Consider the following 14,826-nt stretch of genomic DNA (forward strand, 5'->3'; position numbering starts at 1 on the left):
CCGCATTCAGGACATAGAAACAGGCTCCAGATTAGCACCTACACCCACGGAGAACCCGCCATATTTGCATGCAACAATCGCAGACAGGCTTTATGAGTTGTGGACCAATGGCTTTATTTATTTATTTATTTATTTATTTAACATATATCTCATTTCAGGACAGGACAAATGTTTGTCTTCTACTAAAAGATTGCATTTTTAAAAACTTGAGCAATGCGTGTGTATAACCAATGAGGGCTGACGGCCTGTTTAGAATGTGTGAGTTGATTATTATTAGTATTATTATTTTGTAATATTTTGTAATAGATAGATAGATAGGTAGACGCATAAATGGTCCTTGTCATGTTCTCTATTAGTCCACGACGTCATGCTTCCAACAGCGTTCTATAAGTGAGTGTGGAAGGACAGCATAAACAGTGGCATGAGATAAGTAGGAGGCGCACAAAGATGAACGGATAAAAGCAAAGAAAACTACTGTGACGACTACAACTGCTAATAATAATATTTATTATAATCGAAATAATTTTTTGCACATAGTGCATACCAAGTAAAAGTGTTTGTAAGCCTGAAAATGTAACAACGTTCACAGTGAACATTGTATATGGTCAATTTAATATTTTCCACATACAATTTCTCAGTGTTTCGAGTTTCAATTATTTATGTTTACTTGTCGCATTTGTGTCGTATCATTCAGATTTGTGTTTGAAAAGGTAATTTCCGACCCACTCCTTTTCACAGTCCAAATAAACATATACACCTGGGTCTACACTTCTACAAGAACATCACACATGTATAGTGGTATGAACAGTTATATTAGATCATTAGAAAAAGTGATCGTAAGGCGCAGGCACACCTCAAAAGGTCAGTTACTAGCACTTGCAGGACGACATGCAATCTGGCTCTGAGCAGCATCGCGTGATATACTTGTAGTTGCTACAAATCATATTTGTAGCAAAGCATTTTTTACCTATTGTCTAAATAACACAGCGTGCTTTTTTTCAAAGTGTATGTTCTACGTAGACAGACAGCCACCAGTTAAACCACAGGACAGGTGACTATTGCTGCTGCAGTCGGCCTGCAGACTGCTGGGTTTTTTTTTTTTTTTTTTTTTTTTTTTTTTTTTTTTTTTTTTTTTTACAAGGTTTCTGTGCCTCTGAAAGTAAAGCAAAATGTTATGTAAGTATTTTTCTCTTTATTGATTTTAAGTATCGGGAATACCAATCGCAAAGTTAACATTTTAAATGTTCAAAAAACAAACCTCACTCTACTATAAATTATACACAGAAGCAAACTCTTCAAATAATTATTAAATAGCAAGACATAGAATTATAAAATAGCAATTCATAGTAGTAATTATAATTATTATACATTTATGTATATATATATATATATATATCATATATATAATATAATATATATATATATATATATATATATATATACACACACACACACACACACACACACACACACACAACCCGGTCAGTTAGTGATTTTGCTACAAGCTAAGTGTAATCACATTTATGTAACACAGGTATTGTGGAACACAGACACGTTGACAGTTGAAAAAAAAAAAAAACGAAATAAATAAAAACATGAATAAAACGATGCACACTGTAAAGGTGGAGGTGTCCGTTAAATTATTACACAATGAAACTTTGTTTAAGGAACGTGTATTACATTCCATTAGTTATTGTATTGGAAAACCGCATTCACAACGCAGATTCTCTCGTTAATTAACTCCCATTTTTGAAAGTGGTCAAGCGCCTGTTAATTTTATAGAAACAGTACCAGGCAGCTAGGGTTTACATTTCAAGTTCTGTTCAGCACTCTCATGGTGGTTGGCTTTTCATTTTGTATCATTAGCTTGTTTTTTCTCGTTTCAAAAAACAGCAGAGTTTTCAAGGAGAAACCCCATGAAAACACTGCCCGATTTCTCTTTCAGCCTTGCTCAGGCTGTTAATCATTACTGTATGCGTGGCCGATTTATTTTCTTCGATGTACCGTATCCTTTTGAAATGTGTACTCGGTAATTAACCCAAATCAAGCCTTTCAAACTATTTTGCGAGTTGCTGTTCGTGTTGGAGCACGGGATTTGGTTTAACATAAAATACCATATTTTGCTTTTTACGGATACGGTTCGTTTGATGTGTTAATCTAGTTAAACTTAACAAAGATATTTTATAATATTTTAATTGCAATAATTCGATTGCGACAGGTATATCTAAATAGTCATCTTTAAAGTTTGTCCATTCTCATTTTTTGTTCAAGTAATCATTTTTTTTTTAGAGTGTATGAGTTGATTTTCTTGTTTTATAGACGGTGCGATGTACCTATAATAATTAAACATAAATTGTATACAACACATTTTATTCTAAATTTGTATGTTTATTTACTACAGACTGCAATGTTTATTTTGGTAAGAGTTTTTTTTTGTGGGACATTATCAAACGCAAACACAGTAAATGAACAGAATGTATTTACACAATTTGTTGCACGAAATTCTCAATCGTTTTGGTTTTACTGTGTGGGTCCATATTCATTCAAGTTAAGGCATTCATTGGAATGTAGCGGTTTTAATATATATATATATAATATATATATATATATATATATATATATATATATATATATATATATATATATATAATATGCCATGTTTGGATGTATTTACAACCTAACGCAACTTTATTGCGTGTAAAACGCGCACAATGGGTTGCATCCTTAACATAACCCCCCCCCCCCCCCCCCCCCCCCCCCCAAAAAAAAAAAAACCTTTCCTCTGGTGCATATGGGTAGCTGGAATAAAACAGTATCTACTTAAATTGGAGCTATAATTAGACCTTCCCACTAGGGCCTGCAATTTTGCCTCTGTTTTAAAGACAACTTCAAATTTGAGCGTGTAAAACATAAAGTTAATATCATACCATAATACAGCACAACAGCACAAATAAATATACATAGATAGATTTTACTAAAACAGAATAGTTAAGAAAAGATGTCCTGTTTGATAAACAACTATGTTTTCTATAAAGTCCCGAATGTTCTGTTGTTTTACCCCAAATGGGCTTTTGCAGATTATGTGCTTGCACAATACATTATATGCTTGACACAATATAGCAAGTATTTTTCGTTTCGACTATGCTTCAGTGCTATGCTTCAGGACGAGAGATCCTGGTATCGCGATCCACTGACTAGTAGTGATTATGATATTATATATATATATATATATATATATATATATATATATATATATATATATATATAAGCGACAAAATTATTACAGCTCCTGTAAGGTACGATCTCCCTATCATCGGTGAATAAACGCTGCTCCCATTTCAGGCTGTCGTTAGTTTCAGGATTTTTCGATATGGAGCAGTATTAGTGAAACTGCAAACTAGAAAGTCGCACAGTTCTGACAGCTCTTCAGAAGGAACATGGAACCTTCATTTTAGATTTAATCCATCCCTTATTTTCTTGTAAATATTCTCTGTCGTTATGCCACCGACTGTTCCTGCTGCCTTATTCTCTCCTCCACCAAATACATTGGCATGGAAATGATGTTTAATATGAATGTTTTATAAATTAACACATACTCACTTCAAGGCACACGCGCGCCCACACAAACACACACACACACACACACACACACACACACACACACACACACACACACACACACACACACACACACACACACACACACACACACACACACACACACACACACACACACACACACACACAAACACACACACACACACACACACACACACACACACACACACACACACACACACACACACACACACACACAACACACACACACACACACACACACACACACACACACACACACTGTATATATACACACTCATATACACACATATGTACATACATACATACATTATGATTTATAAGAACATCCCATTGCTTCTGTTGGTTTGATTTCTTGTGCATATGAAATCAAACCATCTTGGAAGATTGGTAACAGAGGCACATGCATTTAGTTTAAAATAGTAAGAGAAAGGGAACACATAGCCACAAATGGTAAAATGCATGATAATTTTTTAAGATGCCTATTTAAAGCACAAATTGGTCTAACAATTTATAACATGAGTGCCTGTTGTTTCTATACCACTGATCAGGGTTTACTGAATGGTAGTTGAGATTCTCACACTGAGCTTTCCACGCAGGTAGGTACATAAAGGGTAGAAATGTCAAATCTTGAGGTGTTTTCATACATTTGCATATAACTGTATATCCAAGTGTGTTAAATCAAAGTGTTTCATTATAAATACACTCATATAATTCCCCTTTGCTCTCCTCGCTTTCTCTCTCGATGCTGGCAGCAGAACTGACAGAAGGTAAGCAGCTCATCAAACAGTAGTACAGGCACATAGTTATATATGTCAGCTCTAAACCCTGTGATTAATGACATCTATATGAGGAAGACAGCTTGATGGCACAGGAGCCAGGCTGACATTTCTTAACAATTGTGTCGTTGTTTTCAACTTGCCTGAGGTGAAGCCAGGAACTAAACCATCACAATGCTTTTGATCACAGCAACCCTACAGGTCACATTTAAGGTTAGATTTAGGGTCAAGGTAAGGGGTTTGTTTTGGGTTAGGCTTAGCGTTGCAGCTACAGGATACTGTGTCTGTAATGTAGTATGTATGCTAAAGATGGTATCATACTGTATTGTTTGTGGTGCAGTATCTGGTGCAATGATGTCTGGTGCAACACCTTGTTCAATAGAATCAGTGGTGCAATGGTGTTTGTGGTGCAGTGTCTGGTGCAACACCTTGTTCAATGGAATCAGTGGTGCAATGGTGTTTGTGGTGCAGTGTCTGGTGCAACACCTTGTTCAATGGAATCAGTGGTGCAATGGTATTTGTGGTGCAGTGTCTGGTGCAATGGTGCAGTGTCTGGTGCAACACCTTGTTCAATAGAATCAGTGGTGCAATGGTGTTTGTGGTGCAGTGTCTGGTGCAACACCTTGTTCAATGGAATCAGTGGTGCAATGGTGTTTGTGGTGCAGTGTCTGGTGCAACACCTTGTTCAATAGAATCAGTGGTGCAATGGTGTTTGTGGTGCAGTGTCTGGTGCAACACCTTGTTCAATGGAATCAGTGGTGCAATGGTGTTTGTGGTGCAGTGTCTGGTGCAACACCTTGTTCAATGGAATCAGTGGTGCAGTGGTGTTTGTGGTGCAGTGTCTGGTGCAATGGTGCAGTGTCTGGTGCAACACCTTGTTCAATAGAATCAGTGGACTGCCACATCTATATAGTTTGGCTTGACGACTACATGGCTGTAGCAATGTTGTGTGGCCTCCTGGTTGACTTGTTTCCTATTGGGCATTTCCACATTAGGTCCGGGTGGTTAAAGCACTGCAATAACCCTTAACCATCCATTGCCACCACACCACTATGCAGGCCAACTTGTTTCTGTAGTTTAGAAGTCACCCTAAAACAGGTTTTTGCACACTGCCTCAAGTATATGTTACTGGCGTCACCCTGAATCCAATGAACTAATCTACAACACCTGCACTCTTAATAACGTCTCGCAAAATTGCAAATAACACATAAAATATGTAAACAAGTTAAGTTGTGCGGAGTATTCTTTAAAAGAAGGAATGTGTTTTTATAAAATAATGAGGGTCTTGGTTACCTGAGCATGCGGGAGGGGGAGCTACCAATAAAAACTTGTTTAAAGAATATTTCAGCACAGGATACACTTCAGTGTGAGGGTAAAAAAAAAAAAATCATTCATTTTACTTTGTATTTTCATGAAGTGAAGAAATAGTTAATGTTTCTTTCATTACTTTTCAGTACTTTTAACTAAACAGCAATAAATAAATGCATCATAAATATAATTGAAGTTTTCTTCTTTGCAACGTCAGAAACCCTAACCCTAACTAGATTATCTACATAGCTAATAATAATACTAATACACACCAGGACATGTTTACCAAGTCTCATTGAGGACATGAAAAAAAAAAAAGATAATTTACCTTGTGATCGCAACATAACGGTTTACAAAGTCAAGATCCACCTGAGGTAATCCATTCGATAATTCAATTCAATCGTTGCCATATCTGTACTTTTTAACAGCTGTGGTGTGGTTCTGCTCATTTTTATTTGATACAGCCCTGGTTGCAGGGCAAGAGAATCCCTTTTTCCTTAGAACAGGTCACATACTTTTATATAGAGTGCCTCATAACAGTGGTGCAATGGTGTTCACTTCATAACAGAAAGCAGGTGCAGAATTCAGCACCGATCATGAACATTGATTAACAAGTTGCAATTAAAAAATGGTTATGAACTTTTTCTGTAAATATATGCCCAATTTCTATTTCGATTAAATAGGGTAGCATATAATACAATTATACAAAAATGTAACTGTATTTTTGTCAATGTAAATCAAATTCTATCCACACCTTCGGATCACATTTAAAACATCTGCAATGCCACAAATCCACCGGGGCCTTTTTCTATATTCTGAATGTGGAAATACGACAGAGCTTACAAGTTATCACCTCCATGTATGAACACTTATCACGAGTTTCTGTATTCTGTATACAAAACAGTTTTCGGTCGAAATGCAAAATGTAGCCTTGGATACCTCGCTCATTCTATACGGGAAAATGAACGGGCAAGTTGGTGAGAATATATTTTTATTAATATGTAAAGGCTTGTGATAATTAAATCAGCCTCCACACAGGCAGTATTTTATTTGAGTGATTTATTTTGCCCACACATTACCAAAATATTACACATGTGCCTTTTTTCGTTATCTCCACATCTCTCAGTGCAGGCAGTCACCTCTCCACTCTACCCCCTAAAGAGTAACAGACAGGCATCAGTATAACTCAGCCCCTAACCGCAGGATATGTATACCAACAAAACAAACTAAAGAATGTGTTCAAAGTGCTGTTTTATAATGGCATTTGCATTAATGTCAATGTAAACTATATGTAGGTGAAACAAAAATATCATAACGTATTTGGGTCGTAGGCTACCACTTTGGCATGTTTTTTTTTTTAATTTTTTCAATTCACTTTGGCATGAATTGTAAACTTGGTTGCTTTTCTGGAAGGAGAATCCGCCCTGACCTATACGTCATCAGCAAACGCGTAAAAGCTCTGTGTGTCACTCTTTCTTGTCGCTGCTTTTTGTTTGCGGCTGCTCAGTCAAGCACTGGAAGCCGAAACGGGAGTGACCACGTAGAACCTGGAGGAAGGGTTGCCCTCAGCCATGGATTTCCTGAGGTTTCCCTCTAAAAAAATGTAAAATATGTGAGTAGGGGGTTTTTGCTTCCCTGAGTGCTGAGCGGTTCTATTTAGTTCTGCGGGGTGCGTGTTCTGTTGGAGAGGCTGGGCTCTCTCCCTCTGCGCAGTTATGCTCTGTGGGACAGGCTATGTCTCAGCTGCTGATTTTCATTAAATTCAATATTTGGGGGATAGGTGGCAGAGTGCCACTGTGGAGTGTTAATTATTTATTATTATTCATTCATTGTTTGCCGGCCTTGTCTTTTCGGGGGAGATGGCTACAGCCACTTCTTATCTGCGGCATTGGGATGCATGTAACTGTTCATGTTTTTCTAGCTGGCCTCCTGCAGGTAGCCATCGGGCACTCACAGACGAGGCCTCCGGCCAATTTTATCTCGCCAGTTGTGGGGTGAGTTAATTATTTATTATTCTCCATTCATGGTTTGGTGGCCTCGTCTTTTCGGGGGAGGTGGCCACAGCCACTTGCTATCTGCTGCACTGGGATGCATGTAACTGTTCATGTATTTCCAGCCGGCCTCGCGCAGTTAGCCGTTGGGCACCCACGGACAAGACCTCCAGCCAAATTTATCTTTCACTCGGGCCCTGAGCGCCCTTGTCAAAAATCATTTGCAATTGCAATCGCTATCATCATCATTCATTCACTGCAATTCATTTAAGCAGATTCACCATGCTGAATGGGTGAATCCCACACTTGGCGTCCTGCAGCATGTCAGGCGGTTGATCTTCTCCTCCAGGTAGCTTGGTGTCTTCAGGGTGTTCTTGCTGTTATCTGATGGGGAGCTGGCATGCGGCGCAGCTGTCATTTATGTGCGCTGATGTTAAGTCTTTGTAATTCTGTTGCTCGATGTCGTAGATGTACAGCATGCATCAGAGACGCAATGTGAGAAACTAGATGAGATTGACCATTCGTATCTGTACGAGGACACATTTGCTGGTGATAAAGTACGAATGTTTTTAAGAGCGAGTGGTGTGAGTTGGTATGTGGAAACGCAACTTATTTTTGTAGTTGCATCTTACGATAGTGTATCTGCCAGACGCGCGTTTGTATGTGTATAGAGAAACAGGCCCCTGATCGATAAATCAGCTCAGTTACTTTGTTTTCTCCTAAATATATTTCAAACATGTAATGGAACTATTAAAATAATGTATGTGTGTCCCTAACATCAAACAGCTGTCCCACTGCAGCAAACTGAAAAATCGTGCCAGTAGATGACAGCTTCCAGATTGCAGTACTGCTGGGGATGGGCTGCTTTGTGTATTAGTGTTTAAATCCACAGTCAACCCTGCTTTGTGTATTAGTGTTTACATCCACACAGACAACACTGCATTGTGTATTAGTGTTTACATCCACACAGGTGCATTGTGTATTAGTGTTTAAATCCACACAGACAACATTGCTTTGTGTATTAGTGTTTAAATCCACACAGTCAACACTGCTTTGTGTATTAATGTTTAAATCCACACAGACAAAAACTGCAGTATTATTAAGTTTGGAATTACTATAATTCTGTTATTTTTATTTTCAGGACGTTTTGGGCAAAAGCCCTTCTTCAGCTGTTTCAAAAGAAAAGTAAACACAGTGCAGTAAACTTGCTGTTGTTCAATAAATGTAATTATATAAAAATCTATGGATGGCGTCATGATTATTCGAATAAAATGTTCATTCCCACAGGTTCCAAAGTTCCCAGTTTGAAGATAAACTCTCGTTCCTTTTGTTTCCGAGAAACATTTGTTCCATAGCACTGATTGATCTCACAGACTGTGATGGCTTCAGCAGTGTGATCATCACTGTTGAAGTGACGGGTTGCTGGAAATGCAGTGGTGTTAATGGGAATGCTTCTTAAGTGTTCTACAAACCGCTTTGCTAAACACCTGTTAGTTTCCCCAATATACAATTTGTTGCATTTCTTGCAGATAATGCAGAAGAGTATTCCATTAGATGTACAAGTAACATGTTCATGAATATTGAATGAAGATTTAATGCCTAATCTCTGTTTCAGAATGAATGCATTTACAGGTATTACATTGTGGTCTATTACATGGATATGTACCTTTCAAAGGTTCCCCAGAAGGATGAATAGCACTGTGTACCACATATTCTCTTATATTCTTGTCTCTTCTATATGACATCAAGGGGGGACTCTTGAAAATAGGTGCTGTAGATGGGTCTTGTTGTAAAATTGGAAAGTTTCTTTACCCAATTGTCTGTATCTTTCTGTTGGTAGGGTGGTAAGTGAGGACCAGAGGGATTCTCTCATCTGTATGTTGTATATTGTTATTATTTAACACATTTGATCTATTTATATTTGAAAAGCAGGATTTAGCTTTAGTGAAGATCTTGTCCGGAAAGCCACAATTTCCAAACAACACACACGTTCCCTCGCTTTTGGTGAAGAAATCTTGATCGCCACTGCAAATACGCCTGAGTCTTAACAATTGTGAATATTGAGTGGAATGATATAAGTCTTTCCATATTATTATGAAACACTACCACTGTGCTTCAGTAATGTGAAGAGAGCAGATATACATGTACTGCATGGTTTAGTATGTAATAACAACAGTTACATGAGGATGGTCCTAATCACATACAGGAGCTGCAAAACCACATGCCACCATACTGAAACCATTTTCATATTAAAAACAAACCCCACAAATCATTAAGAGTAAACCCCACACACAGGAGCAAATCCAAAGAACTCAGTGATTATGACATCACAGTGACATCACAATGATAACCAGCTATTGTTATCACCTAATAATAATAATAATAATAATAATAATAATAATAATATAATAATAATAATAATAATAATTGTCCGTCATCATAGGCGATAACATGTGTTAACATGTATAAACTAAAAAACAACAAGCCGTGTTAAGTAAATGCCATTTATTTGACTTTGTTGTTAAGAGTTCTCTAATCTGAGTAATTGGAACTGCTGAAATAAAGCTCACAGACAACATGCTGAAACAGAGACTAATGGGTGTGAAATGAAGCCCTTCTGGTAAACCACACAATATAGAGGACAATGCTTTTTTTCTACCAGAAGATGTTATATGCGTTCATTTGTTGTTATATTAAACAATGTATCACTGTCTTCAGTGTGTATAGGGGAGATCTGGTTTGCTTTGCACAGACAGGAATATAGTTTACATTTTGACACTTCATCTTGAAATGATTTAGGGCTTTTACATTACCAAAACGTCCTTTTCCCAGGGCAGCTATCATCTGAAAGGTAAGGAAAATCTGCTTGTTGGAATGTAGCACTTTTGCACAGCTCAGAGTTGACAGAGTGCTATTTCACAATGAACACAAAGCAAAACAGATCTCTTCTGCTAAAAAAGATAAATACATAAAAAGCCTTTTCTAGTAGAGAGAGTGGCAAGCTGGCAAAAAGTCAGAGTTAAAAAGGACTTTCATGTCAATTTATTTTTGTTCCTTAAAACTTTCAATGAATTATAATGTAGTCTTTACTGGAAATGTCTTCTATATGCCACACATTAAAAACAAAGGGAAACAAGAACAGCTACCAATTTAAACATTTGTTAGGTTTACATTAGAGATTTTTAATGACTGAGGTACTTTCTCTTTTGTCTCGTCAATCCACTGGTTAACATTTAGTTACCGGAACTGCAATAGCATTGGGTTTCCATTGATTTGCAATGGTCCACTTACTGCTGGTGTAAATATTGTCATAGAGTATTAATGTTAAATACCTGGAACCTTTCGTTTAACCTTCCTCTTAACAGTTTTACTGAACATATAACACTTACTGTGGTTTTTACTAAAACCACATCCATTTTACAAACACTGCAATGTTCCGTTTTGCAGCAGTCCTTCATTCCAGTCACTGTTGCAGAATGTTCCTCGTGCCAGTAATAAGGCAGGAACCTAAATGTAGTCCCATTGTTACTTCTCCTTGAAATGCATGACATCAAGTTCAGGACTGCGACACCTTGCTTGTGCAGAGAACTAACATTTCTAGAATTGTTTCAGCTCAGTTCATAAACACAGTTCCGTGACACATACCCACTGCAACCAAATGTGAGAGCGATCACGCACAATGCAGTCACAGAAAAAGAAAGAAGAAAATAAATGGTTTCACTGTTGTTAACGTAACACAGAATCACAACATAACCTGGCAAAAATGTTCACATTGGTCCAGCAATGGCCCAACACGAGCTGAAATGTTGGCCAATAACTGGCAGCCAGTGTTGGCCCCGTGTGGATTTGCACAAGGGGCCATTCTGGCCCCAAGTCATTGGCACAGTGCCGGCTGCCCACATTGGCACAGTACTGGCTGCCCACATTGGCACAGTACTGGCTGCCCACATTGGCACAGTACTGGCTGCTCACATTGGCACAGTACTGGCTGCTCACATTGGCCCAGTGCTGGCTGACCACATTGGCACAGTACTGGCTGCTCACATTGGCACAGTACTGGCTGCTCACATTGGCACAGTGCTGGCTGCTCACATTGGCACAGTACTGGCTGCTCACATTGGCACAGTACTGGCTGCTCACATTGGCACAGTGCTGGCTGCTCACATTGGCACAGTACTGGTTGCCCACATTGATATAGTGCTGGCTGCCCACGTTGGCACAGTGTCGGCTGCTCTCATTGGCACAGTGCTGGCTGCTCACATTGACACAGTGCTGGCTGCCCACATCGACACAGTACTGGCTGCTCACATTGACACAGTACTGGCTGCTCACATTGGCACAGTACTGGCTGCTCACATTGGCACAGTACTGGCTGCTCACATTGACACAGTACTGGCTGCCCACATTGGCACAGTGCTGGCTGCTCACATTGGCACAGTACTGGCTGCCCACATTGATACAGTGCTGGCTGCCCACATTGGCACAGTGTCGGCTGCCCACATTGGCACAGTGTCGGCTGCTCACATTGGCACAGTGCTGGCTGCCCACATTGACATAGTGCTGGCTGCCCACCTGACACCAAATTTTGGTGCTTCTTTCATTTGTTTGGTGTGCAAGGTAATCAAATATGCAATCTTCAGGCGTGAAAAAGTTATTGCTCCCCTAGTTAGCTCAACCCAATTAAAGGGATAGTTAGGGTCAGCTATTTGAATACTTTGGTTAACAATCAGGCCTGATTTGGGCCAGCCCTGCCCAATATAAATCTGACTAATTTTGGACCTTACCATCAGAGTGAAGTTGTCAGCACACAGGTTCTACAGGCACATCATGCCACGATCAAAAGAAATTCCTGAAGACCTCTGGAAAAAATTGTTAATGCCTGTCAGTCTGGAAAGGGTTACAAAGCCATTTCTAAGACTTTGGGGCTCCACCAAACCACAGTCAGAGCCATATTGTCCAAATAGAGAAAGTCTGGGACAGTATTGAATCTTCCCAGGAGTGGCCGTCCTGCCAAAATCTCTCCAAGAGCAAAGTGTAAAATCATCCAGTAAGTCACAAAGAACCCTAGAACAACATCCAGGGATCTGCAGTCTTCTCTCGCCTCTGTTAAGGTCAGTGTTCATGACTCCACCATCAAAAAGACACTGGGCAAAAATGGGATTCGTGGCAGAGTAGCAAGGTGGAAACCACTACTCACGAAGAAGAACATGAATGCTCGTCTCAAGTTTGCCAAAAAGCACCTGGATGATCCTCAAGAGTTCTGGAACAATGTTCTATGGACAGATGAGTCAGAAGTGGAACTTATTGGCCAATATGGGTCCTGTTATGTCCGGTGAAAACCAAACACTGCACTTCCTCAGTAAGAACCTCATACCAACAGTCAAGCATGGTGGTGATAGTGTCATGATTTGGGAATATTTTGCTGCATCAGGACCTGGACGACTTGCCATCATTGAAGGAACCATGAATTCTGCTCTGTATCGGAGAATTCTACAGGAGAATGTCAGGCTATCCATCCGTGAACTGAAGCTGAAGATCAGCTGGGTCATGCAGCAAGACAATGATTCAGAACACACAAGCAAGTGTACATCAGAATGGTTGGAGAACAAGAAATTTAAAGTTTTGGAATGGCCTAGTGAAAGTGCAGACCTAAACCCCATTGAGATGTTGTGGCAGGACCTGAAATGAGCAGTTTATGCTTGAAAACCCACAAATGTCATTGAGTTGATGCAGTTCTGCATGGAGTGGGCCAAAATTCTTCCACAGCGCTGTGAGAGACTGATCAATAACTACAGGAAGCGTTTGGTTGCAGTTATTTCTGCTAAAGGTGGCGTAACCATTTATTGAGCCTAAGGGGGGCGATTACTTTTTCACACGGGGGCATTGGGTGTTGTATAACTTTCTTTAATAAATAAATGAAATTAGTATCAGTTTTGTGTTGTTTGTTCACTCAGGGTCCCTTTTATCTAATATTGAAGATCTGATAACATTCAGTGTCAAAAATATGCAAAAATGCAGAAAATCAGACAGGGCTATATATAACGTATATGCTTCAGTTCAGATGTTTGTGGCATACTCTCTATAAAAAAAATGAATTGCATCCGACTGTTTCTCCTTTCATTAGACTGTTTACAGTGTTTTGAATACAGCCGTCAGAAAGACTGCTGCGGGGCTTCTAGGTCTGAGTGTCTCTCCAGTCCTTCTAGTGTTAACAGTACATCTCTTGATTTAAATGCAACACTTTTCACAATATATCCAAGCATTTTGTTGTCCTTTTTTAATGCTTCCCCACATTGTCCAGATGAAGACATTTCTGAGTCAACATAACTCCTAGATCTTTTTCATAGATTCCTTCTTCAATTTCAGTGTAATTTTGTAATTTTCCATGTGTCTGCCCAGTACTCAATGCAGTCTAGATCACTTTGAATGACCTTTGCTGCTGCAATGGTGTTTGCCACTCCTCCTAGTTTTGTATCATCTGCAAATTTAAAAAGTTTGCTTAGCATACCAGAATCATTAATGTAGATTAGGAAGAGCAGAGGACCTAATACGTATCCCTGTGGTACTCCACTGTTTATCTCGCTCCATCTTGAGGTTTCTCCTCTAATAAGTACTTTCTGTTTTCTAAAATGTCAACCACTCCCTATTCCATGTGCATGCATTTCGTTGAATTCTTACTGCGTTCAGTTTGAGAATGAATTTGTCAAAAGGGACTTTGTCAAAAGCTTTTTTACTTAGACACGATCTACCTTTCCTAAAACCATGCTGACTATCTCCCAGGATACTGTTACCACATAGGTAATTTTCCATTTTGGATCTTATTATAATTTCCATAAGTTTATATATAAAAGAAGACAGGCTTATTGGTCTGTAGTTACCTGGTTTGGTTTTGTCTCTCTTTTCGTGGATCAGTATTACGTTTGCAATTTTCCAATCTGTCGGTGCATTATCTTGGTTAGCGGTTTGCAAATAACATCTTTCAGTACTACTGGGAGGATCTCATCCAGCCCAGGGGATTTGTTTATTTTAAGAGCTCCTAGTCTCTTTAACACTTCTGCCTCTGTTATGCTAATGTTGTTTAAAACTGGATAGGAACAGGTCAGGTGATGTTTTCTTTATCCTCCTGGCGGAGGAAGAGGCAGCTCCTGTTG

Source organism: Polyodon spathula, chromosome 6, assembly GCF_017654505.1.
Source record: "Polyodon spathula isolate WHYD16114869_AA chromosome 6, ASM1765450v1, whole genome shotgun sequence".
NCBI lineage: Eukaryota > Metazoa > Chordata > Actinopteri > Acipenseriformes > Polyodontidae > Polyodon > Polyodon spathula.